We start from the raw sequence: 26,877 nt of genomic DNA, 5'->3' as shown, positions 1-26,877 counted from the left end.
AGAATGAAACAATGCCGTTTGCAGCACCATAGACGAGGCTACAGACAATCACACACCTTGAAGTAAGTCAGAAAGCGAGAGACACATATCCTATGATATCACGTATAGGTCTTATCTAAAAATTGATAGGAATGAACCTATTTCCACAGAGAGGGACACTCACGTGTTCAGAAAACAAGCTTGTGCTTAACCAAACGGAAAGGTGTGAGGAATGTATAACGGAGGATATTGGGTTTAACAGACATATGCTAATACTTATAAAATATATAATCATCAGACATACCGAATACCAAGAGAGGTCTACACAACATTCTGTAATAATCTCTACGGAACAGGATCCAAACATGAAAAGATATACGAATCAATGAAAGACATTCTGTACACCTAGAACAAACACAACATTGCAATCAAATTTGCTCTGAGAAAAATGAAAATTAAACTGAGAATATCAACAACAAATAAGTAGACATAGTTTCTGGGGGTTTGTCCTGGCACATTCCACTCTACTTTACAACCTACAAACAGGACTTCCAGGAAGGCTGTGTTGCCCTAGTAACCAGAGTTGGGAATATAGAAATGCTGCCCCCTTGTGGCCGTTTCCTGCAACAGCAGCTTTAAATGCAGAACTAATGGTCATGTGATATTCACAATTACTACAGGGCTGTAAAGGACACCTGCCCTCAAAAAATGTCCTGGTGCAGGTAATGGCCACAGGAATTCAGGGAACATGGCAAATTTTTCAAGGAAACAATTTGAAGAGGTGAGTTTCTCTGTTTTACTTAAAAAAAAAAACGTAGATGAAAGCTCAATATCGGGAATTATTAGACGCATGCAAATCCAACCTACAAGAAGGTATCACCACCCAACACTCAAAATGCCATCAGTAAAAAGTCTACAAACAATAAATTCTGAAGGGGTTTTAGAGAACTGTGTACCCTCTAGTTGCTGGTGGCATGTAAACTGGTAACAGCCAGTAGTGAGAACAGAATGGAGGTGCGTTGAAAGGGAAAAATTTGAACCACCATATGATCTAGTAGGCCCACTGCTGGGCCTAATCCCTGAGAAGACCAGAATCCAAAAGACACAGGCTGGCAATCCTGCACTGCATCAATATTTAGCATTGCCAAGACTTGGAAGTAACCAAAATGTCCATCCACAGATGAATGCACAAAGAAGAAGTGGTCCATGTACACAATGCAATATTCGCCATGGAAAAGGATGAAACACTGCTCTTTGCAGCACCATAGATGAGCCTAGAGATAATCACAGAACATGAGGTAAGTCGGAAAGCAGCCGACAAATAACCTGTGATATCACTCCTAGCTGTTACCTAACAACTGACACGTATGAACATATTTCCACAGAGAAAGACTCTCACAGACTTAGAAAACAAACTATGGTTATCTAAAAGGAAAGGTGGGAGGAATGGACACATTAAGATTAGGGTTACCGTACGTATACAAATACATATTAAACACACGTATCAAAAAGACCGACCATATACCAAGGGAGGTCTACTGAACGCGCTGTAATAATTTACACGGGGGCTTGCCTGGTGGCACCGTGGTTAAGAATCCACCTGCCAATGCAGGGGACACAGGTTCGATCCCTGGTTCGGGAAGGTCCCACATGCAGCAGAGCAACTAAGCCCGTGCACCACAACTAATGAGCCTACGCTCTGGAGCCCACGAGCCATAACTACTGAGCCCATGCACCACAACTACTGAAGCCCACACGCCTAGAGCCCGTGCTCCGCAACAAGAGAAGCCACTGCAGTGAGAAGCCGGTGCACCGCAACGGAGAGTAGCCCCCGCTCACCACAACTGGAGAAAGCCCACATGCAGCAACGAAGATCCAACTCAGCCAAAAATAAATAAATAAATAAAATAAATTTATTTAAAAAAATAATAGTAATTTACATGGGAAGAGGATCTGTACATGAGTAGATATATATAATGTTCAATTGAACCTGATTGTGCACACCCAGAACAAACACTATTCTGCTCATTACCCCAATTTAAAAAATTAAAACCACGAACAACAATTAATGAGACATAAAGTTATTGGGGTTTTCCCTGGCACATCCCATTCTAATTTACAACCTAGGAACACAACTTTCAGGAAGGCTCTGCTGCCCTAGTAACCAGACTTGGGAATGGAGAAATGCTGCCGCCTTGTGGCCGTTTCCCACAACAGCAGCTTTAAACACAGGGCTAAGGGTCACTTGAGATTCACAGTAATTGTAGGGCCGTAAATGACACGTGTCCTCAAAAAATGTCCTGGGGTAGGTAATGGCCAAGAAAGTTCACAACACGGAAAATTTTTCAAGAAAACAATTTGAAGAGGTAAGTGTTACTCACTCGGTTGTTTTAAAAAAAGAAGAACATGGATAAAAGCTCAATATCAGGAATTATTGGTTGGATGCAAATCCAAACTACAAAAAGATTTCACCACCCAATATTCAAAATGCCATCCGTAAAAAGTCTACAAACCATGCATGCTGACGGGTTGGGGGAGAAATGCATACCCACTATGCTGTTGGTTGGATGTAAACTGGTAACAGCTAATCATGAGAACAGAACGGAGCTGCGCTTAAAAGGTAAAAATTGAGCTACCATATCATGCGGCCGATCCCCTAATGGGCCTATACCCTAAGAAGACCAGAATGGGAAAGGCACAGACAGGCAAACATGCACTGCAGCAATATTTACAATAGCCAAGCCATGCAAGCAAACAAAATGTCCATCAACAGACAAATGGACAAAGAAGAAGTGGTGTACGTACCGAATGGAATAGTAGCCTCGGGAAAAAAATGAACAATGCCGTTTTCAGGACTACACATGAGCCTAGAAATAATCATAGTACGTTAAGTAAGTCAAAAAGGAATGACAAATATCCTATGATATCATTTATACGTGTTATCCATCCTAAGATTGCTCCCAATGAACATATTTCCACAGAAAAACACACTCACAGACTGATAAAACAAACTAATGGTTAACCAAAATGAAAGGTGGGAGGATGGATAAATTAGGATTATGGGGGTAGCATACATATACTAATGTATGTTAAATGTATATAAACATATAACATATAAACTATATGAATTATATAATCACCAATACATATAAAATATATCATGACAAAACACCTACCAAATACCAAGGGAGGTCTACTCAACATTCTGTAATAACATACATGCTAACCGGATCCAAAGATGAACAGACATATGTATGAATCATTGACCAGATTCTGTACAGCCAGACAATCACAACACTCTAATCAAATTTCCTCCGATAAGAAATATAAATTAAATTTAAAAAACGAACATAAGTAAGGAGACATAAACTTCTGGGGGCTTGTCCCAGCACATTCCACTCTAATTTACAACCGAGGAACACGACGTCCAGGAAGACTCTGTTGCCCTAGTAACAAGAGTTGAGAACGTAATAATGCTGCCGCCTTGTGGCTGTTTCCCACAACAGCAGCTTTAAACACAGTGCTAATGGTCGCTTAATAGTCACGAGGACTGCGGGGCTGTAAATGATACCTGCCCTCAAAAAATGTCCTGGGGTAGGGAATAGGCAAGAAATTTCAACACATGACAAAGTTTTCAAGAAGTCAATATGAGAGGGAAGTTGTACTCACTCTTTAAAAAAAAAGGAAAAGAAAAAAAAAGACATGCCTAAAGCTCAGTATAAGGAATTATTAGCTGCATGCAAATCCCACGTCCACAAAGGTTTCAGCTCACACCAGTCAAATGACCATCAGCAAAAAGTCTACAAACTATAAATGCTGAAGAGGTTTTAGGGAACTGTGTACCTTCTAGCTGCTGATGGGGTGTAAAGTGCTAACAGCACTAATGAAAACTGAATGCAGCTGCTTTAAAAGGTAAAAATTGAGCTACCGTGTGATGCGGCAGGGCACCTTCTGGGCCTATAACCTAAGACCACCAGAATCGGAAAGACAGAGGCAGGCAAATGTGCACTGCAGCAATATTGAAAGAGCCAAGACATGGAAGCAAAAAAAAGCTCCATAAACAGATGAATGGACAAAGAAGAAGTGGTATATGTACAGAATGGAATATTAGCCACGAAAAAAAATAAAAGAATGGCATATGCAGCACCACGGATGAGCCTAGAGATAATCACACAACGTGAAGTAAGTCAGATTGCGAAAGACAAATGTTCTACGATATCACTTATGTTATCTGAAAATTCATAAAAATGAACATATTTCCATAGGGAAAGACGATCTCAGATGGAGAAGACAAACTTATGGTTAAGCCAAAGAAAAGGTGTGAGGAATGGACAAATTAGGATATTGGGGTTAACAAACATATACTAATACATATAAAATATATCATCCCCAAAGACCTATGGAATACCAAGAGTGGTCTATTCAACACTCTACAATAACCTACATGGAAAAGGACACAAAGATCAATAGATATATGTATATGTGTACATGAACAAGATTCTGTGCAGCTAGAACAAAAGACATTTTAAAATCCAATTTGCTCTGATAAAAATGAAAACTTAAAGACACAAACAAGAATTAAGGAGGCTAAAACTTATGGGGGTTTGTCCTGACACATTCCACTCTAATCTGCAACCTAAAAGCACAACTTGCAGCAAGGTTCTGTTTCCCTAGCAAGCAGAGTTGCCAACGTAGAAATGCTGCCACCTTAAGGCCGTTTCCTCAAACAGCAGCTTTAAATCCACTGCTAATGGTCACTAATATTCACAAGGACTGCAGGGCTGTAAATGACTCATGCCCTCAAAAACTGTCCTGGGGTAGGGAATGGCCAAAAAAATCCAAACGCGGCAAATTTTTCAAGAAGGAAATTTGAAGTTGTAAGTTTAGCTGAATCTTAAAAAAAAAATGAAAAGGACATTGATCCACGCAAAACATCAGGAATTATTAGACGCATGCAAATCCAATCTACACAAACGTATCACCTCACACCAGTCAGAATGACCATCAGCAAAACGTCAACAAACAATAGATGTTGAAGAAGTTGTGGAGAATAGCGTAACCTCTCGGTCTAAGTGGGATGTAAACTGGTAACCGCCAATAATAGGAACAGAATGGCAGTGCGTTGAAAGGTAAAAATTGAGTCCCCATATGATCCGGAAGGCCCACAATTGGGCCTGTCACCTGTGAAAGCCAGAATCAAAAAGACACAGGATGGAACATCGTGTATTGCAGCAGTATTTACAATAGCCAAGACATGGAAGCAACAAAAATGTCCATCATCAGATGAATGGACGAAAAAGTGGTCCATGTACACAATGCAATATTAGACACAGAAAAGAATGAAACAATGCCGTTTGCAGCACCATAGACGAGGCTACAGACAATCACACACCTTGAAGTAAGTCAGAAAGCGAGAGACACATATCCTATGATATCACGTATAGGTCTTATCTAAAAATTGATAGGAATGAACCTATTTCCACAGAGAGGGACACTCACGTGTTCAGAAAACAAGCTTGTGCTTAACCAAACGGAAAGGTGTGAGGAATGTATAACGGAGGATATTGGGTTTAACAGACATATGCTAATACTTATAAAATATATAATCATCAGACATACCGAATACCAAGAGAGGTCTACACAACATTCTGTAATAATCTCTACGGAACAGGATCCAAACATGAAAAGATATACGAATCAATGAAAGACATTCTGTACACCTAGAACAAACACAACATTGCAATCAAATTTGCTCTGAGAAAAATGAAAATTAAACTGAGAATATCAACAACAAATAAGTAGACATAGTTTCTGGGGGTTTGTCCTGGCACATTCCACTCTACTTTACAACCTACAAACAGGACTTCCAGGAAGGCTGTGTTGCCCTAGTAACCAGAGTTGGGAATATAGAAATGCTGCCCCCTTGTGGCCGTTTCCTGCAACAGCAGCTTTAAATGCAGAACTAATGGTCATGTGATATTCACAATTACTACAGGGCTGTAAAGGACACCTGCCCTCAAAAAATGTCCTGGTGCAGGTAATGGCCACAGGAATTCAGGGAACATGGCAAATTTTTCAAGGAAACAATTTGAAGAGGTGAGTTTCTCTGTTTTACTTAAAAAAAAAAACGTAGATGAAAGCTCAATATCGGGAATTATTAGACGCATGCAAATCCAACCTACAAGAAGGTATCACCACCCAACACTCAAAATGCCATCAGTAAAAAGTCTACAAACAATAAATTCTGAAGGGGTTTTAGAGAACTGTGTACCCTCTAGTTGCTGGTGGCATGTAAACTGGTAACAGCCAGTAGTGAGAACAGAATGGAGGTGCGTTGAAAGGGAAAAATTTGAACCACCATATGATCTAGTAGGCCCACTGCTGGGCCTAATCCCTGAGAAGACCAGAATCCAAAAGACACAGGCTGGCAATCCTGCACTGCATCAATATTTAGCATTGCCAAGACTTGGAAGTAACCAAAATGTCCATCCACAGATGAATGCACAAAGAAGAAGTGGTCCATGTACACAATGCAATATTCGCCATGGAAAAGGATGAAACACTGCTCTTTGCAGCACCATAGATGAGCCTAGAGATAATCACAGAACATGAGGTAAGTCGGAAAGCAGCCGACAAATAACCTGTGATATCACTCCTAGCTGTTACCTAACAACTGACACGTATGAACATATTTCCACAGAGAAAGACTCTCACAGACTTAGAAAACAAACTATGGTTATCTAAAAGGAAAGGTGGGAGGAATGGACACATTAAGATTAGGGTTACCGTACGTATACAAATACATATTAAACACACGTATCAAAAAGACCGACCATATACCAAGGGAGGTCTACTGAACGCGCTGTAATAATTTACACAGGGGCTTGCCTGGTGGCACCGTGGTTAAGAATCCACCTGCCAATGCAGGGGACACAGGTTCGATCCCTGGTTCGGGAAGGTCCCACATGCAGCAGAGCAACTAAGCCCGTGCACCACAACTAATGAGCCTACGCTCTGGAGCCCATGAGCCATAACTACTGAGCCCATGCACCACAACTACTGAAGCCCACACGCCTAGAGCCCGTGCTCCGCAACAAGAGAAGCCACTGCAGTGAGAAGCCGGTGCACCGCAACGGAGAGTAGCCCCCGCTCACCGCAACTGGAGAAAGCCCACATGCAGCAACGAAGATCCAACTCAGCCAAAAATAAATAAATAAATAAAATAAATTTATTTTAAAAAATAATAGTAATTTACATGGGAAGAGGATCTGTACATGAGTAGATATATATAATGTTCAATTGAACCTGATTGTGCACACCCAGAACAAACACTATTCTGCTCATTACCCCAATTTAAAAAATTAAAACCACGAACAACAATTAATGAGACATAAAGTTATTGGGGTTTTCCCTGGCACATCCCATTCTAATTTACAACCTAGGAACACAACTTTCAGGAAGGCTCTGCTGCCCTAGTAACCAGACTTGGGAATGGAGAAATGCTGCCGCCTTGTGGCCGTTTCCCACAACAGCAGCTTTAAACACAGGGCTAAGGGTCACTTGAGATTCACAGTAATTGTAGGGCCGTAAATGACACGTGTCCTCAAAAAATGTCCTGGGGTAGGTAATGGCCAAGAAAGTTCACAACACGGAAAATTTTTCAAGAAAACAATTTGAAGAGGTAAGTGTTACTCACTCGGTTGTTTTAAAAAAAGAAGAACATGGATAAAAGCTCAATATCAGGAATTATTGGTTGGATGCAAATCCAAACTACAAAAAGATTTCACCACCCAATATTCAAAATGCCATCCGTAAAAAGTCTACAAACCATGCATGCTGACGGGTTGGGGGAGAAATGCATACCCACTATGCTGTTGGTTGGATGTAAACTGGTAACAGCTAATCATGAGAACAGAACGGAGCTGCGCTTAAAAGGTAAAAATTGAGCTACCATATCATGCGGCCGATCCCCTAATGGGCCTATACCCTAAGAAGACCAGAATGGGAAAGGCACAGACAGGCAAACATGCACTGCAGCAATATTTACAATAGCCAAGCCATGCAAGCAAACAAAATGTCCATCAACAGACAAATGGACAAAGAAGAAGTGGTGTACGTACCGAATGGAATAGTAGCCTCGGGAAAAAAATGAACAATGCCGTTTTCAGGACTACACATGAGCCTAGAAATAATCATAGTACGTTAAGTAAGTCAAAAAGGAATGACAAATATCCTATGATATCATTTATACGTGTTATCCATCCTAAGATTGCTCCCAATGAACATATTTCCACAGAAAAACACACTCACAGACTGATAAAACAAACTAATGGTTAACCAAAATGAAAGGTGGGAGGATGGATAAATTAGGATTATGGGGGTAGCATACATATACTAATGTATGTTAAATGTATATAAACATATAACATATAAACTATATGAATTATATAATCACCAATACATATAAAATATATCATGACAAAACACCTACCAAATACCAAGGGAGGTCTACTCAACATTCTGTAATAACATACATGGTAACCGGATCCGAAGATGAACAGACATATGTATGAATCATTGACCAGATTCTGTACAGCCAGACAATCACAACACTCTAATCAAATTTCCTCCGATAAGAAATATAAATTAAATTTAAAAAACGAACATAAGTAAGGAGACATAAACTTCTGGGGGCTTGTCCCAGCACATTCCACTCTAATTTACAACCGAGGAACACGACGTCCAGGAAGACTCTGTTGCCCTAGTAACAAGAGTTGAGAACGTAACAATGCTGCCGCCTTGTGGCTGTTTCCCACAACAGCAGCTTTAAACACAGTGCTAATGGTCGCTTAATAGTCACGAGGACTGCGGGGCTGTAAATGATACCTGCCCTCAAAAAATGTCCTGGGGTAGGGAATAGGCAAGAAATTTCAACACATGACAAAGTTTTCAAGAAGTCAATATGAGAGGGAAGTTGTACTCACTCTTTAAAAAAAAGGAAAAGAAAAAAAAAGACATGCCTAAAGCTCAGTATAAGGAATTATTAGCTGCATGCAAATCCCACGTCCACAAAGGTTTCAGCTCACACCAGTCAAATGACCATCAGCAAAAAGTCTACAAACTATAAATGCTGAAGAGGTTTTAGGGAACTGTGTACCTTCTAGCTGCTGATGGGGTGTAAAGTGCTAACAGCACTAATGAAAACTGAATGCAGCTGCTTTAAAAGGTAAAAATTGAGCTACCGTGTGATGCGGCAGGGCACCTTCTGGGCCTATAACCTAAGACCACCAGAATCGGAAAGACAGAGGCAGGCAAATGTGCACTGCAGCAATATTGAAAGAGCCAAGACATGGAAGCAAAAAAAAGCTCCATAAACAGATGAATGGACAAAGAAGAAGTGGTATATGTACAGAATGGAATATTAGCCACGAAAAAAAATAAAAGAATGGCATATGCAGCACCACGGATGAGCCTAGAGATAATCACACAACGTGAAGTAAGTCAGATTGCGAAAGACAAATGTTCTACGATATCACTTATGTTATCTGAAAATTCATAAAAATGAACATATTTCCATAGGGAAAGACGATCTCAGATGGAGAAGACAAACTTATGGTTAAGCCAAAGAAAAGGTGTGAGGAATGGACAAATTAGGATATTGGGGTTAACAAACATATACTAATACATATAAAATATATCATCCCCAAAGACCTATGGAATACCAAGAGTGGTCTATTCAACACTCTACAATAACCTACATGGAAAAGGACACAAAGATCAATAGATATATGTATATGTGTACATGAACAAGATTCTGTGCAGCTAGAACAAAAGACATTTTAAAATCCAATTTGCTCTGATAAAAATGAAAACTTAAAGACACAAACAAGAATTAAGGAGGCTAAAACTTATGGGGGTTTGTCCTGACACATTCCACTCTAATCTGCAACCTAAAAGCACAACTTGCAGCAAGGTTCTGTTTCCCTAGCAAGCAGAGTTGCCAACGTAGAAATGCTGCCACCTTAAGGCCGTTTCCTCAAACAGCAGCTTTAAATCCACTGCTAATGGTCACTGATATTCACAAGGACTGCAGGGCTGTAAATGACTCATGCCCTCAAAAACTGTCCTGGGGTAGGGAATGGCCAAAAAAATCCAAACGCGGCAAATTTTTCAAGAAGGAAATTTGAAGTTGTAAGTTTAGCTGAATCTTAAAAAAAAAATGAAAAGGACATTGATCCACGCAAAACATCAGGAATTATTAGACGCATGCAAATCCAATCTACACAAACGTATCACCTCACACCAGTCAGAATGACCATCAGCAAAACGTCAACAAACAATAGATGTTGAAGAAGTTGTGGAGAATAGCGTAACCTCTCGGTCTAAGTGGGATGTAAACTGGTAACCGCCAATAATAGGAACAGAATGGCAGTGCGTTGAAAGGTAAAAATTGAGTCCCCATATGATCCGGAAGGCCCACTATTGGGCCTGTCACCTGTGAAAGCCAGAATCAAAAAGACACAGGATGGAACATCGTGTATTGCAGCAGTATTTACAATAGCCAAGACATGGAAGCAACAAAAATGTCCATCATCAGATGAATGGACGAAAAAGTGGTCCATGTACACAATGCAATATTAGACACAGAAAAGAATGAAACAATGCCGTTTGCAGCACCATAGACGAGGCTACAGACAATCACACACCTTGAAGTAAGTCAGAAAGCGAGAGACACATATCCTATGATATCACGTATAGGTCTTATCTAAAAATTGATAGGAATGAACCTATTTCCACAGAGAGGGACACTCACGTGTTCAGAAAACAAGCTTGTGCTTAACCAAACGGAAAGGTGTGAGGAATGTATAACGGAGGATATTGGGTTTAACAGACATATGCTAATACTTATAAAATATATAATCATCAGACATACCGAATACCAAGAGAGGTCTACACAACATTCTGTAATAATCTCTATGGAACAGGATCCAAACATGAAAAGATATACGAATCAATGAAAGACATTCTGTACACCTAGAACAAACACAACATTGCAATCAAATTTGCTCTGAGAAAAATGAAAATTAAACTGAGAATATCAACAACAAATAAGTAGACATAGTTTCTGGGGGTTTGTCCTGGCACATTCCACTCTACTTTACAACCTACAAACAGGACTTCCAGGAAGGCTGTGTTGCCCTAGTAACCAGAGTTGGGAATATAGAAATGCTGCCCCCTTGTGGCCGTTTCCTGCAACAGCAGCTTTAAATGCAGAACTAATGGTCATGTGATATTCACAATTACTACAGGGCTGTAAAGGACACCTGCCCTCAAAAAATGTCCTGGTGCAGGTAATGGCCACAGGAATTCAGGGAACATGGCAAATTTTTCAAGGAAACAATTTGAAGAGGTGAGTTTCTCTGTTTTACTTAAAAAAAAAAACGTAGATGAAAGCTCAATATCGGGAATTATTAGACGCATGCAAATCCAACCTACAAGAAGGTATCACCACCCAACACTCAAAATGCCATCAGTAAAAAGTCTACAAACAATAAATTCTGAAGGGGTTTTAGAGAACTGTGTACCCTCTAGTTGCTGGTGGCATGTAAACTGGTAACAGCCAGTAGTGAGAACAGAATGGAGGTGCGTTGAAAGGGAAAAATTTGAACCACCATATGATCTAGTAGGCCCACTGCTGGGCCTAATCCCTGAGAAGACCAGAATCCAAAAGACACAGGCTGGCAATCCTGCACTGCATCAATATTTAGCATTGCCAAGACTTGGAAGTAACCAAAATGTCCATCCACAGATGAATGCACAAAGAAGAAGTGGTCCATGTACACAATGCAATATTCGCCATGGAAAAGGATGAAACACTGCTCTTTGCAGCACCATAGATGAGCCTAGAGATAATCACAGAACATGAGGTAAGTCGGAAAGCAGCCGACAAATAACCTGTGATATCACTCCTAGCTGTTACCTAACAACTGACACGTATGAACATATTTCCACAGAGAAAGACTCTCACAGACTTAGAAAACAAACTATGGTTATCTAAAAGGAAAGGTGGGAGGAATGGACACATTAAGATTAGGGTTACCGTACGTATACAAATACATATTAAACACACGTATCAAAAAGACCGACCATATACCAAGGGAGGTCTACTGAACGCGCTGTAATAATTTACACGGGGGCTTGCCTGGTGGCACCGTGGTTAAGAATCCACCTGCCAATGCAGGGGACACAGGTTCGATCCCTGGTTCGGGAAGGTCCCACATGCAGCAGAGCAACTAAGCCCGTGCACCACAACTAATGAGCCTACGCTCTGGAGCCCATGAGCCATAACTACTGAGCCCATGCACCACAACTACTGAAGCCCACACGCCTAGAGCCCGTGCTCCGCAACAAGAGAAGCCACTGCAGTGAGAAGCCGGTGCACCGCAACGGAGAGTAGCCCCCGCTCACCGCAACTGGAGAAAGCCCACATGCAGCAACGAAGATCCAACTCAGCCAAAAATAAATAAATAAATAAAATAAATTTATTTAAAAAAATAATAGTAATTTACATGGGAAGAGGATCTGTACATGAGTAGATATATATAATGTTCAATTGAACCTGATTGTGCACACCCAGAACAAACACTATTCTGCTCATTACCCCAATTTAAAAAATTAAAACCACGAACAACAATTAATGAGACATAAAGTTATTGGGGTTTTCCCTGGCACATCCCATTCTAATTTACAACCTAGGAACACAACTTTCAGGAAGGCTCTGCTGCCCTAGTAACCAGACTTGGGAATGGAGAAATGCTGCCGCCTTGTGGCCGTTTCCCACAACAGCAGCTTTAAACACAGGGCTAAGGGTCACTTGAGATTCACAGTAATTGTAGGGCCGTAAATGACACGTGTCCTCAAAAAATGTCCTGGGGTAGGTAATGGCCAAGAAAGTTCACAACACGGAAAATTTTTCAAGAAAACAATTTGAAGAGGTAAGTGTTACTCACTCGGTTGTTTTAAAAAAAGAAGAACATGGATAAAAGCTCAATATCAGGAATTATTGGTTGGATGCAAATCCAAACTACAAAAAGATTTCACCACCCAATATTCAAAATGCCATCCGTAAAAAGTCTACAAACCATGCATGCTGACGGGTTGGGGGAGAAATGCATACCCACTATGCTGTTGGTTGGATGTAAACTGGTAACAGCTAATCATGAGAACAGAACGGAGCTGCGCTTAAAAGGTAAAAATTGAGCTACCATATCATGCGGCCGATCCCCTAATGGGCCTATACCCTAAGAAGACCAGAATGGGAAAGGCACAGACAGGCAAACATGCACTGCAGCAATATTTACAATAGCCAAGCCATGCAAGCAAACAAAATGTCCATCAACAGACAAATGGACAAAGAAGAAGTGGTGTACGTACCGAATGGAATAGTAGCCTCGGGAAAAAAATGAACAATGCCGTTTTCAGGACTACACATGAGCCTAGAAATAATCATAGTACGTTAAGTAAGTCAAAAAGGAATGACAAATATCCTATGATATCATTTATACGTGTTATCCATCCTAAGATTGCTCCCAATGAACATATTTCCACAGAAAAACACACTCACAGACTGATAAAACAAACTAATGGTTAACCAAAATGAAAGGTGGGAGGATGGATAAATTAGGATTATGGGGGTAGCATACATATACTAATGTATGTTAAATGTATATAAACATATAACATATAAACTATATGAATTATATAATCACCAATACATATAAAATATATCATGACAAAACACCTACCAAATACCAAGGGAGGTCTACTCAACATTCTGTAATAACATACATGGTAACCGGATCCGAAGATGAACAGACATATGTATGAATCATTGACCAGATTCTGTACAGCCAGACAATCACAACACTCTAATCAAATTTCCTCTGATAAGAAATATAAATTAAATTTAAAAAACGAACATAAGTAAGGAGACATAAACTTCTGGGGGCTTGTCCCAGCACATTCCACTCTAATTTACAACCGAGGAACACGACGTCCAGGAAGACTCTGTTGCCCTAGTAACAAGAGTTGAGAACGTAATAATGCTGCCGCCTTGTGGCTGTTTCCCACAACAGCAGCTTTAAACACAGTGCTAATGGTCGCTTAATAGTCACGAGGACTGCGGGGCTGTAAATGATACCTGCCCTCAAAAAATGTCCTGGGGTAGGGAATAGGCAAGAAATTTCAACACATGACAAAGTTTTCAAGAAGTCAATATGAGAGGGAAGTTGTACTCACTCTTTAAAAAAAAAGGAAAAGAAAAAAAAAGACATGCCTAAAGCTCAGTATAAGGAATTATTAGCTGCATGCAAATCCCACGTCCACAAAGGTTTCAGCTCACACCAGTCAAATGACCATCAGCAAAAAGTCTACAAACTATAAATGCTGAAGAGGTTTTAGGGAACTGTGTACCTTCTAGCTGCTGATGGGGTGTAAAGTGCTAACAGCACTAATGAAAACTGAATGCAGCTGCTTTAAAAGGTAAAAATTGAGCTACCGTGTGATGCGGCAGGGCACCTTCTGGGCCTATAACCTAAGACCACCAGAATCGGAAAGACAGAGGCAGGCAAATGTGCACTGCAGCAATATTGAAAGAGCCAAGACATGGAAGCAAAAAAAAGCTCCATAAACAGATGAATGGACAAAGAAGAAGTGGTATATGTACAGAATGGAATATTAGCCACGAAAAAAAATAAAAGAATGGCATATGCAGCACCACGGATGAGCCTAGAGATAATCACACAACGTGAAGTAAGTCAGATTGCGAAAGACAAATGTTCTACGATATCACTTATGTTATCTGAAAATTCATAAAAATGAACATATTTCCATAGGGAAAGACGATCTCAGATGGAGAAGACAAACTTATGGTTAAGCCAAAGAAAAGGTGTGAGGAATGGACAAATTAGGATATTGGGGATAACAAACATATACTAATACATATAAAATATATCATCCCCAAAGACCTATGGAATACCAAGAGTGGTCTATTCAACACTCTACAATAACCTACATGGAAAAGGACACAAAGATCAATAGATATATGTATATGTGTACATGAACAAGATTCTGTGCAGCTAGAACAAAAGACATTTTAAAATCCAATTTGCTCTGATAAAAATGAAAACTTAAAGACACAAACAAGAATTAAGGAGGCTAAAACTTATGGGGGTTTGTCCTGACACATTCCACTCTAATCTGCAACCTAAAAGCACAACTTGCAGCAAGGTTCTGTTTCCCTAGCAAGCAGAGTTGCCAACGTAGAAATGCTGCCACCTTAAGGCCGTTTCCTCAAACAGCAGCTTTAAATCCACTGCTAATGGTCACTGATATTCACAAGGACTGCAGGGCTGTAAATGACTCATGCCCTCAAAAACTGTCCTGGGGTAGGGAATGGCCAAAAAAATCCAAACGCGGCAAATTTTTCAAGAAGGAAATTTGAAGTTGTAAGTTTAGCTGAATCTTAAAAAAAAAATGAAAAGGACATTGATCCACGCAAAACATCAGGAATTATTAGACGCATGCAAATCCAATCTACACAAACGTATCACCTCACACCAGTCAGAATGACCATCAGCAAAACGTCAACAAACAATAGATGTTGAAGAAGTTGTGGAGAATAGCGTAACCTCTCGGTCTAAGTGGGATGTAAACTGGTAACCGCCAATAATAGGAACAGAATGGCAGTGCGTTGAAAGGTAAAAATTGAGTCCCCATATGATCCGGAAGGCCCACAATTGGGCCTGTCACCTGTGAAAGCCAGAATCAAAAAGACACAGGATGGAACATCGTGTATTGCAGCAGTATTTACAATAGCCAAGACATGGAAGCAACAAAAATGTCCATCATCAGATGAATGGACGAAAAAGTGGTCCATGTACACAATGCAATATTAGACACAGAAAAGAATGAAACAATGCCGTTTGCAGCACCATAGACGAGGCTACAGACAATCACACACCTTGAAGTAAGTCAGAAAGCGAGAGACACATATCCTATGATATCACGTATAGGTCTTATCTAAAAATTGATAGGAATGAACCTATTTCCACAGAGAGGGACACTCACGTGTTCAGAAAACAAGCTTGTGCTTAACCAAACGGAAAGGTGTGAGGAATGTATAACGGAGGATATTGGGTTTAACAGACATATGCTAATACTTATAAAATATATAATCATCAGACATACCGAATACCAAGAGAGGTCTACACAACATTCTGTAATAATCTCTACGGAACAGGATCCAAACATGAAAAGATATACGAATCAATGAAAGACATTCTGTACACCTAGAACAAACACAACATTGCAATCAAATTTGCTCTGAGAAAAATGAAAATTAAACTGAGAATATCAACAACAAATAAGTAGACATAGTTTCTGGGGGTTTGTCCTGGCACATTCCACTCTACTTTACAACCTACAAACAGGACTTCCAGGAAGGCTGTGTTGCCCTAGTAACCAGAGTTGGGAATATAGAAATGCTGCCCCCTTGTGGCCGTTTCCTGCAACAGCAGCTTTAAATGCAGAACTAATGGTCATGTGATATTCACAATTACTACAGGGCTGTAAAGGACACCTGCCCTCAAAAAATGTCCTGGTACAGGTAATGGCCACAGGAATTCAGGGAACATGGCAAATTTTTCAAGGAAACAATTTGAAGAGGTGAGTTTCTCTGTTTTACTTAAAAAAAAAAACGTAGATGAAAGCTCAATATCGGGAATTATTAGACGCATGCAAATCCAACCTACAAGAAGGTATCACCACCCAACACTCAAAATGCCATCAGTAAAAAGTCTACAAACAATAAATTCTGAAGGGGTTTTAGAGAACTGTGTACCCTCTAGTTGCTGGTGGCATGTAAACTGGTAACAGCCAGTAGTGAGAACAGAATGGAGGTGCGTTGAAAGGGAAAAATTTGAACCACCATATGATCTAGTAGGCCCACTGCTGGGCCTAATCCCTGAGAAGACCAGAATCCAAAAGACACAGGCTGGCAATCCTGCACTGCATCAATATTTAGCATTGCCAAGACTTGGAAGTAACCAAAATGTCCATCCACAGATGAATGCACAAAGAAGAAGTGGTCCATGTACACAATGCAATATTCGCCATGGAAAAGGATGAAACACTGCTCTTTGCAGCACCATAGATGAGCCTAGAGATAATCACAGAACATGAGGTAAGTCGGAAAGCAGCCGACAAATAACCTGTGATATCACTCCTAGCTGTTACCTAACAACTGACACGTATGAACATATTTCCACAGAGAAAGACTCTCACAGACTTAGAAAACAAACTATGGTTATCTAAAAGGAAAGGTGGGAGGAATGGACACATTAAGATTAGGGTTACCGTACGTATACAAATACATATTAAACACACGTATCAAAAAGACCGACCATATACCAAGGGAGGTCTACTGAACGCGCTGTAATAATTTACACGGGGGCTTGCCTGGTGGCACCGTGGTTAAGAATCCACCTGCCAATGCAGGGGACACAGGTTCGATCCCTGGTTCGGGAAGGTCCCACATGCAGCAGAGCAACTAAGCCCGTGCACCACAACTAATGAGCCTACGCTCTGGAGCCCACGAGCCATAACTACTGAGCCCATGCACCACAACTACTGAAGCCCACACGCCTAGAGCCCGTGCTCCGCAACAAGAGAAGCCACTGCAGTGAGAAGCCGGTGCACCGCAACGGAGAGTAGCCCCCGCTCACCACAACTGGAGAAAGCCCACATGCAGCAACGAAGATCCAACTCAGCCAAAAATAAATAAATAAATAAAATAAATTTATTTAAAAAAATAATAGTAATTTACATGGGAAGAGGATCTGTACATGAGTAGATATATATAATGTTCAATTGAACCTGATTGTGCACACCCAGAACAAACACTATTCTGCTCATTACCCCAATTTAAAAAATTAAAACCACGAACAACAATTAATGAGACATAAAGTTATTGGGGTTTTCCCTGGCACATCCCATTCTAATTTACAACCTAGGAACACAACTTTCAGGAAGGCTCTGCTGCCCTAGTAACCAGACTTGGGAATGGAGAAATGCTGCCGCCTTGTGGCCGTTTCCCACAACAGCAGCTTTAAACACAGGGCTAAGGGTCACTTGAGATTCACAGTAATTGTAGGGCCGTAAATGACACGTGTCCTCAAAAAATGTCCTGGGGTAGGTAATGGCCAAGAAAGTTCACAACACGGAAAATTTTTCAAGAAAACAATTTGAAGAGGTAAGTGTTACTCACTCGGTTGTTTTAAAAAAAGAAGAACATGGATAAAAGCTCAATATCAGGAATTATTGGTTGGATGCAAATCCAAACTACAAAAAGATTTCACCACCCAATATTCAAAATGCCATCCGTAAAAAGTCTACAAACCATGCATGCTGACGGGTTGGGGGAGAAATGCATACCCACTATGCTGTTGGTTGGATGTAAACTGGTAACAGCTAATCATGAGAACAGAACGGAGCTGCGCTTAAAAGGTAAAAATTGAGCTACCATATCATGCGGCCGATCCCCTAATGGGCCTATACCCTAAGAAGACCAGAATGGGAAAGGCACAGACAGGCAAACATGCACTGCAGCAATATTTACAATAGCCAAGCCATGCAAGCAAACAAAATGTCCATCAACAGACAAATGGACAAAGAAGAAGTGGTGTACGTACCGAATGGAATAGTAGCCTCGGGAAAAAAATGAACAATGCCGTTTTCAGGACTACACATGAGCCTAGAAATAATCATAGTACGTTAAGTAAGTCAAAAAGGAATGACAAATATCCTATGATATCATTTATACGTGTTATCCATCCTAAGATTGCTCCCAATGAACATATTTCCACAGAAAAACACACTCACAGACTGATAAAACAAACTAATGGTTAACCAAAATGAAAGGTGGGAGGATGGATAAATTAGGATTATGGGGGTAGCATACATATACTAATGTATGTTAAATGTATATAAACATATAACATATAAACTATATGAATTATATAATCACCAATACATATAAAATATATCATGACAAAACACCTACCAAATACCAAGGGAGGTCTACTCAACATTCTGTAATAACATACATGGTAACCGGATCCGAAGATGAACAGACATATGTATGAATCATTGACCAGATTCTGTACAGCCAGACAATCACAACACTCTAATCAAATTTCCTCCGATAAGAAATATAAATTAAATTTAAAAAACGAACATAAGTAAGGAGACATAAACTTCTGGGGGCTTGTCCCAGCACATTCCACTCTAATTTACAACCGAGGAACACGACGTCCAGGAAGACTCTGTTGCCCTAGTAACAAGAGTTGAGAACGTAATAATGCTGCCGCCTTGTGGCTGTTTCCCACAACAGCAGCTTTAAACACAGTGCTAATGGTCGCTTAATAGTCACGAGGACTGCGGGGCTGTAAATGATACCTGCCCTCAAAAAATGTCCTGGGGTAGGGAATAGGCAAGAAATTTCAACACATGACAAAGTTTTCAAGAAGTCAATATGAGAGGGAAGTTGTACTCACTCTTTAAAAAAAAAGGAAAAGAAAAAAAAAGACATGCCTAAAGCTCAGTATAAGGAATTATTAGCTGCATGCAAATCCCACGTCCACAAAGGTTTCAGCTCACACCAGTCAAATGACCATCAGCAAAAAGTCTACAAACTATAAATGCTGAAGAGGTTTTAGGGAACTGTGTACCTTCTAGCTGCTGATGGGGTGTAAAGTGCTAACAGCACTAATGAAAACTGAATGCAGCTGCTTTAAAAGGTAAAAATTGAGCTACCGTGTGATGCGGCAGGGCACCTTCTGGGCCTATAACCTAAGACCACCAGAATCGGAAAGACAGAGGCAGGCAAATGTGCACTGCAGCAATATTGAAAGAGCCAAGACATGGAAGCAAAAAAAAGCTCCATAAACAGATGAATGGACAAAGAAGAAGTGGTATATGTACAGAATGGAATATTAGCCACGAAAAAAAATAAAAGAATGGCATATGCAGCACCACGGATGAGCCTAGAGATAATCACACAACGTGAAGTAAGTCAGATTGCGAAAGACAAATGTTCTACGATATCACTTATGTTATCTGAAAATTCATAAAAATGAACATATTTCCATAGGGAAAGACGATCTCAGATGGAGAAGACAAACTTATGGTTAAGCCAAAGAAAAGGTGTGAGGAATGGACAAATTAGGATATTGGGGTTAACAAACATATACTAATACATATAAAATATATCATCCCCAAAGACCTATGGAATACCAAGAGTGGTCTATTCAACACTCTACAATAACCTACATGGAAAAGGACACAAAGATCAATAGATATATGTATATGTGTACATGAACAAGATTCTGTGCAGCTAGAACAAAAGACATTTTAAAATCCAATTTGCTCTGATAAAAATGAAAACTTAAAGACACAAACAAGAATTAAGGAGGCTAAAACTTATGGGGGTTTGTCCTGACACATTCCACTCTAATCTGCAACCTAAAAGCACAACTTGCAGCAAGGTTCTGTTTCCCTAGCAAGCAGAGTTGCCAACGTAGAAATGCTGCCACCTTAAGGCCGTTTCCTCAAACAGCAGCTTTAAATCCACTGCTAATGGTCACTGATATTCACAAGGACTGCAGGGCTGTAAATGACTCATGCCCTCAAAAACTGTCCTGGGGTAGGGAATGGCCAAAAAAATCCAAACGCGGCAAATTTTTCAAGAAGGAAATTTGAAGTTGTAAGTTTAGCTGAATCTTAAAAAAAAAATGAAAAGGACATTGATCCACGCAAAACATCAGGAATTATTAGACGCATGCAAATCCAATCTACACAAACGTATCACCTCACACCAGTCAGAATGACCATCAGCAAAACGTCAACAAACAATAGATGTTGAAGAAGTTGTGGAGAATAGCGTAACCTCTCGGTCTAAGTGGGATGTAAACTGGTAACCGCCAATAATAGGAACAGAATGGCAGTGCGTTGAAAGGTAAAAATTGAGTCCCCATATGATCCGGAAGGCCCACTATTGGGCCTGTCACCTGTGAAAGCCAGAATCAAAAAGACACAGGATGGAACATCGTGTATTGCAGCAGTATTTACAATAGCCAAGACATGGAAGCAACAAAAATGTCCATCATCAGATGAATGGACGAAAAAGTGGTCCATGTACACAATGCAATATTAGACACAGAAAAGAATGAAACAATGCCGTTTGCAGCACCATAGACGAGGCTACAGACAATCACACACCTTGAAGTAAGTCAGAAAGCGAGAGACACATATCCTATGATATCACGTATAGGTCTTATCTAAAAATTGATAGGAATGAACCTATTTCCACAGAGAGGGACACTCACGTGTTCAGAAAACAAGCTTGTGCTTAACCAAACGGAAAGGTGTGAGGAATGTATAACGGAGGATATTGGGTTTAACAGACATATGCTAATACTTATAAAATATATAATCATCAGACATACCGAATACCAAGAGAGGTCTACACAACATTCTGTAATAATCTCTACGGAACAGGATCCAAACATGAAAAGATATACGAATCAATGAAAGACATTCTGTACACCTAGAACAAACACAACATTGCAATCAAATTTGCTCTGAGAAAAATGAAAATTAAACTGAGAATATCAACAACAAATAAGTAGACATAGTTTCTGGGGGTTTGTCCTGGCACATTCCACTCTACTTTACAACCTACAAACAGGACTTCCAGGAAGGCTGTGTTGCCCTAGTAACCAGAGTTGGGAATATAGAAATGCTGCCCCCTTGTGGCCGTTTCCTGCAACAGCAGCTTTAAATGCAGAACTAATGGTCATGTGATATTCACAATTACTACAGGGCTGTAAAGGACACCTGCCCTCAAAAAATGTCCTGGTGCAGGTAATGGCCACAGGAATTCAGGGAACATGGCAAATTTTTCAAGGAAACAATTTGAAGAGGTGAGTTTCTCTGTTTTACTTAAAAAAAAAAACGTAGATGAAAGCTCAATATCGGGAATTATTAGACGCATGCAAATCCAACCTACAAGAAGGTATCACCACCCAACACTCAAAATGCCATCAGTAAAAAGTCTACAAACAATAAATTCTGAAGGGGTTTTAGAGAACTGTGTACCCTCTAGTTGCTGGTGGCATGTAAACTGGTAACAGCCAGTAGTGAGAACAGAATGGAGGTGCGTTGAAAGGGAAAAATTTGAACCACCATATGATCTAGTAGGCCCACTGCTGGGCCTAATCCCTGAGAAGACCAGAATCCAAAAGACACAGGCTGGCAATCCTGCACTGCATCAATATTTAGCATTGCCAAGACTTGGAAGTAACCAAAATGTCCATCCACAGATGAATGCACAAAGAAGAAGTGGTCCATGTACACAATGCAATATTCGCCATGGAAAAGGATGAAACACTGCTCTTTGCAGCACCATAGATGAGCCTAGAGATAATCACAGAACATGAGGTAAGTCGGAAAGCAGCCGACAAATAACCTGTGATATCACTCCTAGCTGTTACCTAACAACTGACACGTATGAACATATTTCCACAGAGAAAGACTCTCACAGACTTAGAAAACAAACTATGGTTATCTAAAAGGAAAGGTGGGAGGAATGGACACATTAAGATTAGGGTTACCGTACGTATACAAATACATATTAAACACACGTATCAAAAAGACCGACCATATACCAAGGGAGGTCTACTGAACGCGCTGTAATAATTTACACGGGGGCTTGCCTGGTGGCACCGTGGTTAAGAATCCACCTGCCAATGCAGGGGACACAGGTTCGATCCCTGGTTCGGGAAGGTCCCACATGCAGCAGAGCAACTAAGCCCGTGCACCACAACTAATGAGCCTACGCTCTGGAGCCCATGAGCCATAACTACTGAGCCCATGCACCACAACTACTGAAGCCCACACGCCTAGAGCCCGTGCTCCGCAACAAGAGAAGCCACTGCAGTGAGAAGCCGGTGCACCGCAACGGAGAGTAGCCCCCGCTCACCGCAACTGGAGAAAGCCCACATGCAGCAACGAAGATCCAACTCAGCCAAAAATAAATAAATAAATAAAATAAATTTATTTAAAAAAATAATAGTAATTTACATGGGAAGAGGATCTGTACATGAGTAGATATATATAATGTTCAATTGAACCTGATTGTGCACACCCAGAACAAACACTATTCTGCTCATTACCCCAATTTAAAAAATTAAAACCACGAACAACAATTAATGAGACATAAAGTTATTGGGGTTTTCCCTGGCACATCCCATTCTAATTTACAACCTAGGAACACAACTTTCAGGAAGGCTCTGCTGCCCTAGTAACCAGACTTGGGAATGGAGAAATGCTGCCGCCTTGTGGCCGTTTCCCACAACAGCAGCTTTAAACACAGGGCTAAGGGTCACTTGAGATTCACAGTAATTGTAGGGCCGTAAATGACACGTGTCCTCAAAAAATGTCCTGGGGTAGGTAATGGCCAAGAAAGTTCACAACACGGAAAATTTTTCAAGAAAACAATTTGAAGAGGTAAGTGTTACTCACTCGGTTGTTTTAAAAAAAGAAGAACATGGATAAAAGCTCAATATCAGGAATTATTGGTTGGATGCAAATCCAAACTACAAAAAGATTTCACCACCCAATATTCAAAATGCCATCCGTAAAAAGTCTACAAACCATGCATGCTGACGGGTTGGGGGAGAAATGCATACCCACTATGCTGTTGGTTGGATGTAAACTGGTAACAGCTAATCATGAGAACAGAACGGAGCTGCGCTTAAAAGGTAAAAATTGAGCTACCATATCATGCGGCCGATCCCCTAATGGGCCTATACCCTAAGAAGACCAGAATGGGAAAGGCACAGACAGGCAAACATGCACTGCAGCAATATTTACAATAGCCAAGCCATGCAAGCAAACAAAATGTCCATCAACAGACAAATGGACAAAGAAGAAGTGGTGTACGTACCGAATGGAATAGTAGCCTCGGGAAAAAAATGAACAATGCCGTTTTCAGGACTACACATGAGCCTAGAAATAATCATAGTACGTTAAGTAAGTCAAAAAGGAATGACAAATATCCTATGATATCATTTATACGTGTTATCCATCCTAAGATTGCTCCCAATGAACATATTTCCACAGAAAAACACACTCACAGACTGATAAAACAAACTAATGGTTAACCAAAATGAAAGGTGGGAGGATGGATAAATTAGGATTATGGGGGTAGCATACATATACTAATGTATGTTAAATGTATATAAACATATAACATATAAACTATATGAATTATATAATCACCAATACATATAAAATATATCATGACAAAACACCTACCAAATACCAAGGGAGGTCTACTCAACATTCTGTAATAACATACATGGTAACCGGATCCGAAGATGAACAGACATATGTATGAATCATTGACCAGATTCTGTACAGCCAGACAATCACAACACTCTAATCAAATTTCCTCCGATAAGAAATATAAATTAAATTTAAAAAACGAACATAAGTAAGGAGACATAAACTTCTGGGGGCTTGTCCCAGCACATTCCACTCTAATTTACAACCGAGGAACACGACGTCCAGGAAGACTCTGTTGCCCTAGTAACAAGAGTTGAGAACGTAATAATGCTGCCGCCTTGTGGCTGTTTCCCACAACAGCAGCTTTAAACACAGTGCTAATGGTCGCTTAATAGTCACGAGGACTGCGGGGCTGTAAATGATACCTGCCCTCAAAAAATGTCCTGGGGTAGGGAATAGGCAAGAAATTTCAACACATGACAAAGTTTTCAAGAAGTCAATATGAGAGGGAAGTTGTACTCACTCTTTAAAAAAAAAGGAAAAGAAAAAAAAAGACATGCCTAAAGCTCAGTATAAGGAATTATTAGCTGCATGCAAATCCCACGTCCACAAAGGTTTCAGCTCACACCAGTCAAATGACCATCAGCAAAAAGTCTACAAACTATAAATGCTGAAGAGGTTTTAGGGAACTGTGTACCTTCTAGCTGCTGATGGGGTGTAAAGTGCTAACAGCACTAATGAAAACTGAATGCAGCTGCTTTAAAAGGTAAAAATTGAGCTACCGTGTGATGCGGCAGGGCACCTTCTGGGCCTATAACCTAAGACCACCAGAATCGGAAAGACAGAGGCAGGCAAATGTGCACTGCAGCAATATTGAAAGAGCCAAGACATGGAAGCAAAAAAAAGCTCCATAAACAGATGAATGGACAAAGAAGAAGTGGTATATGTACAGAATGGAATATTAGCCACGAAAAAAAATAAAAGAATGGCATATGCAGCACCACGGATGAGCCTAGAGATAATCACACAACGTGAAGTAAGTCAGATTGCGAAAGACAAATGTTCTACGATATCACTTATGTTATCTGAAAATTCATAAAAATGAACATATTTCCATAGGGAAAGACGATCTCAGATGGAGAAGACAAACTTATGGTTAAGCCAAAGAAAAGGTGTGAGGAATGGACAAATTAGGATATTGGGGATAACAAACATATACTAATACATATAAAATATATCATCCCCAAAGACCTATGGAATACCAAGAGTGGTCTATTCAACACTCTACAATAACCTACATGGAAAAGGACACAAAGATCAATAGATATATGTATATGTGTACATGAACAAGATTCTGTGCAGCTAGAACAAAAGACATTTTAAAATCCAATTTGCTCTGATAAAAATGAAAACTTAAAGACACAAACAAGAATTAAGGAGGCTAAAACTTATGGGGGTTTGTCCTGACACATTCCACTCTAATCTGCAACCTAAAAGCACAACTTGCAGCAAGGTTCTGTTTCCCTAGCAAGCAGAGTTGCCAACGTAGAAATGCTGCCACCTTAAGGCCGTTTCCTCAAACAGCAGCTTTAAATCCACTGCTAATGGTCACTGATATTCACAAGGACTGCAGGGCTGTAAATGACTCATGCCCTCAAAAACTGTCCTGGGGTAGGGAATGGCCAAAAAAATCCAAACGCGGCAAATTTTTCAAGAAGGAAATTTGAAGTTGTAAGTTTAGCTGAATCTTAAAAAAAAAATGAAAAGGACATTGATCCACGCAAAACATCAGGAATTATTAGACGCATGCAAATCCAATCTACACAAACGTATCACCTCACACCAGTCAGAATGACCATCAGCAAAACGTCAACAAACAATAGATGTTGAAGAAGTTGTGGAGAATAGCGTAACCTCTCGGTCTAAGTGGGATGTAAACTGGTAACCGCCAATAATAGGAACAGAATGGCAGTGCGTTGAAAGGTAAAAATTGAGTCCCCATATGATCCGGAAGGCCCACTATTGGGCCTGTCACCTGTGAAAGCCAGAATCAAAAAGACACAGGATGGAACATCGTGTATTGCAGCAGTATTTACAATAGCCAAGACATGGAAGCAACAAAAATGTCCATCATCAGATGAATGGACGAAAAAGTGGTCCATGTACACAATGCAATATTAGACACAGAAAAGAATGAAACAATGCCGTTTGCAGCACCATAGACGAGGCTACAGACAATCACACACCTTGAAGTAAGTCAGAAAGCGAGAGACACATATCCTATGATATCACGTATAGGTCTTATCTAAAAATTGATAGGAATGAACCTATTTCCACAGAGAGGGACACTCACGTGTTCAGAAAACAAGCTTGTGCTTAACCAAACGGAAAGGTGTGAGGAATGTATAACGGAGGATATTGGGTTTAACAGACATATGCTAATACTTATAAAATATATAATCATCAGACATACCGAATACCAAGAGAGGTCTA

The sequence above is a fragment of the Eubalaena glacialis genome, chromosome 7 (assembly GCF_028564815.1).
Source record: "Eubalaena glacialis isolate mEubGla1 chromosome 7, mEubGla1.1.hap2.+ XY, whole genome shotgun sequence".
NCBI classification, from domain to species: domain Eukaryota; kingdom Metazoa; phylum Chordata; class Mammalia; order Artiodactyla; family Balaenidae; genus Eubalaena; species Eubalaena glacialis.
Note: the sequence above shows the minus strand (reverse complement) of the source record.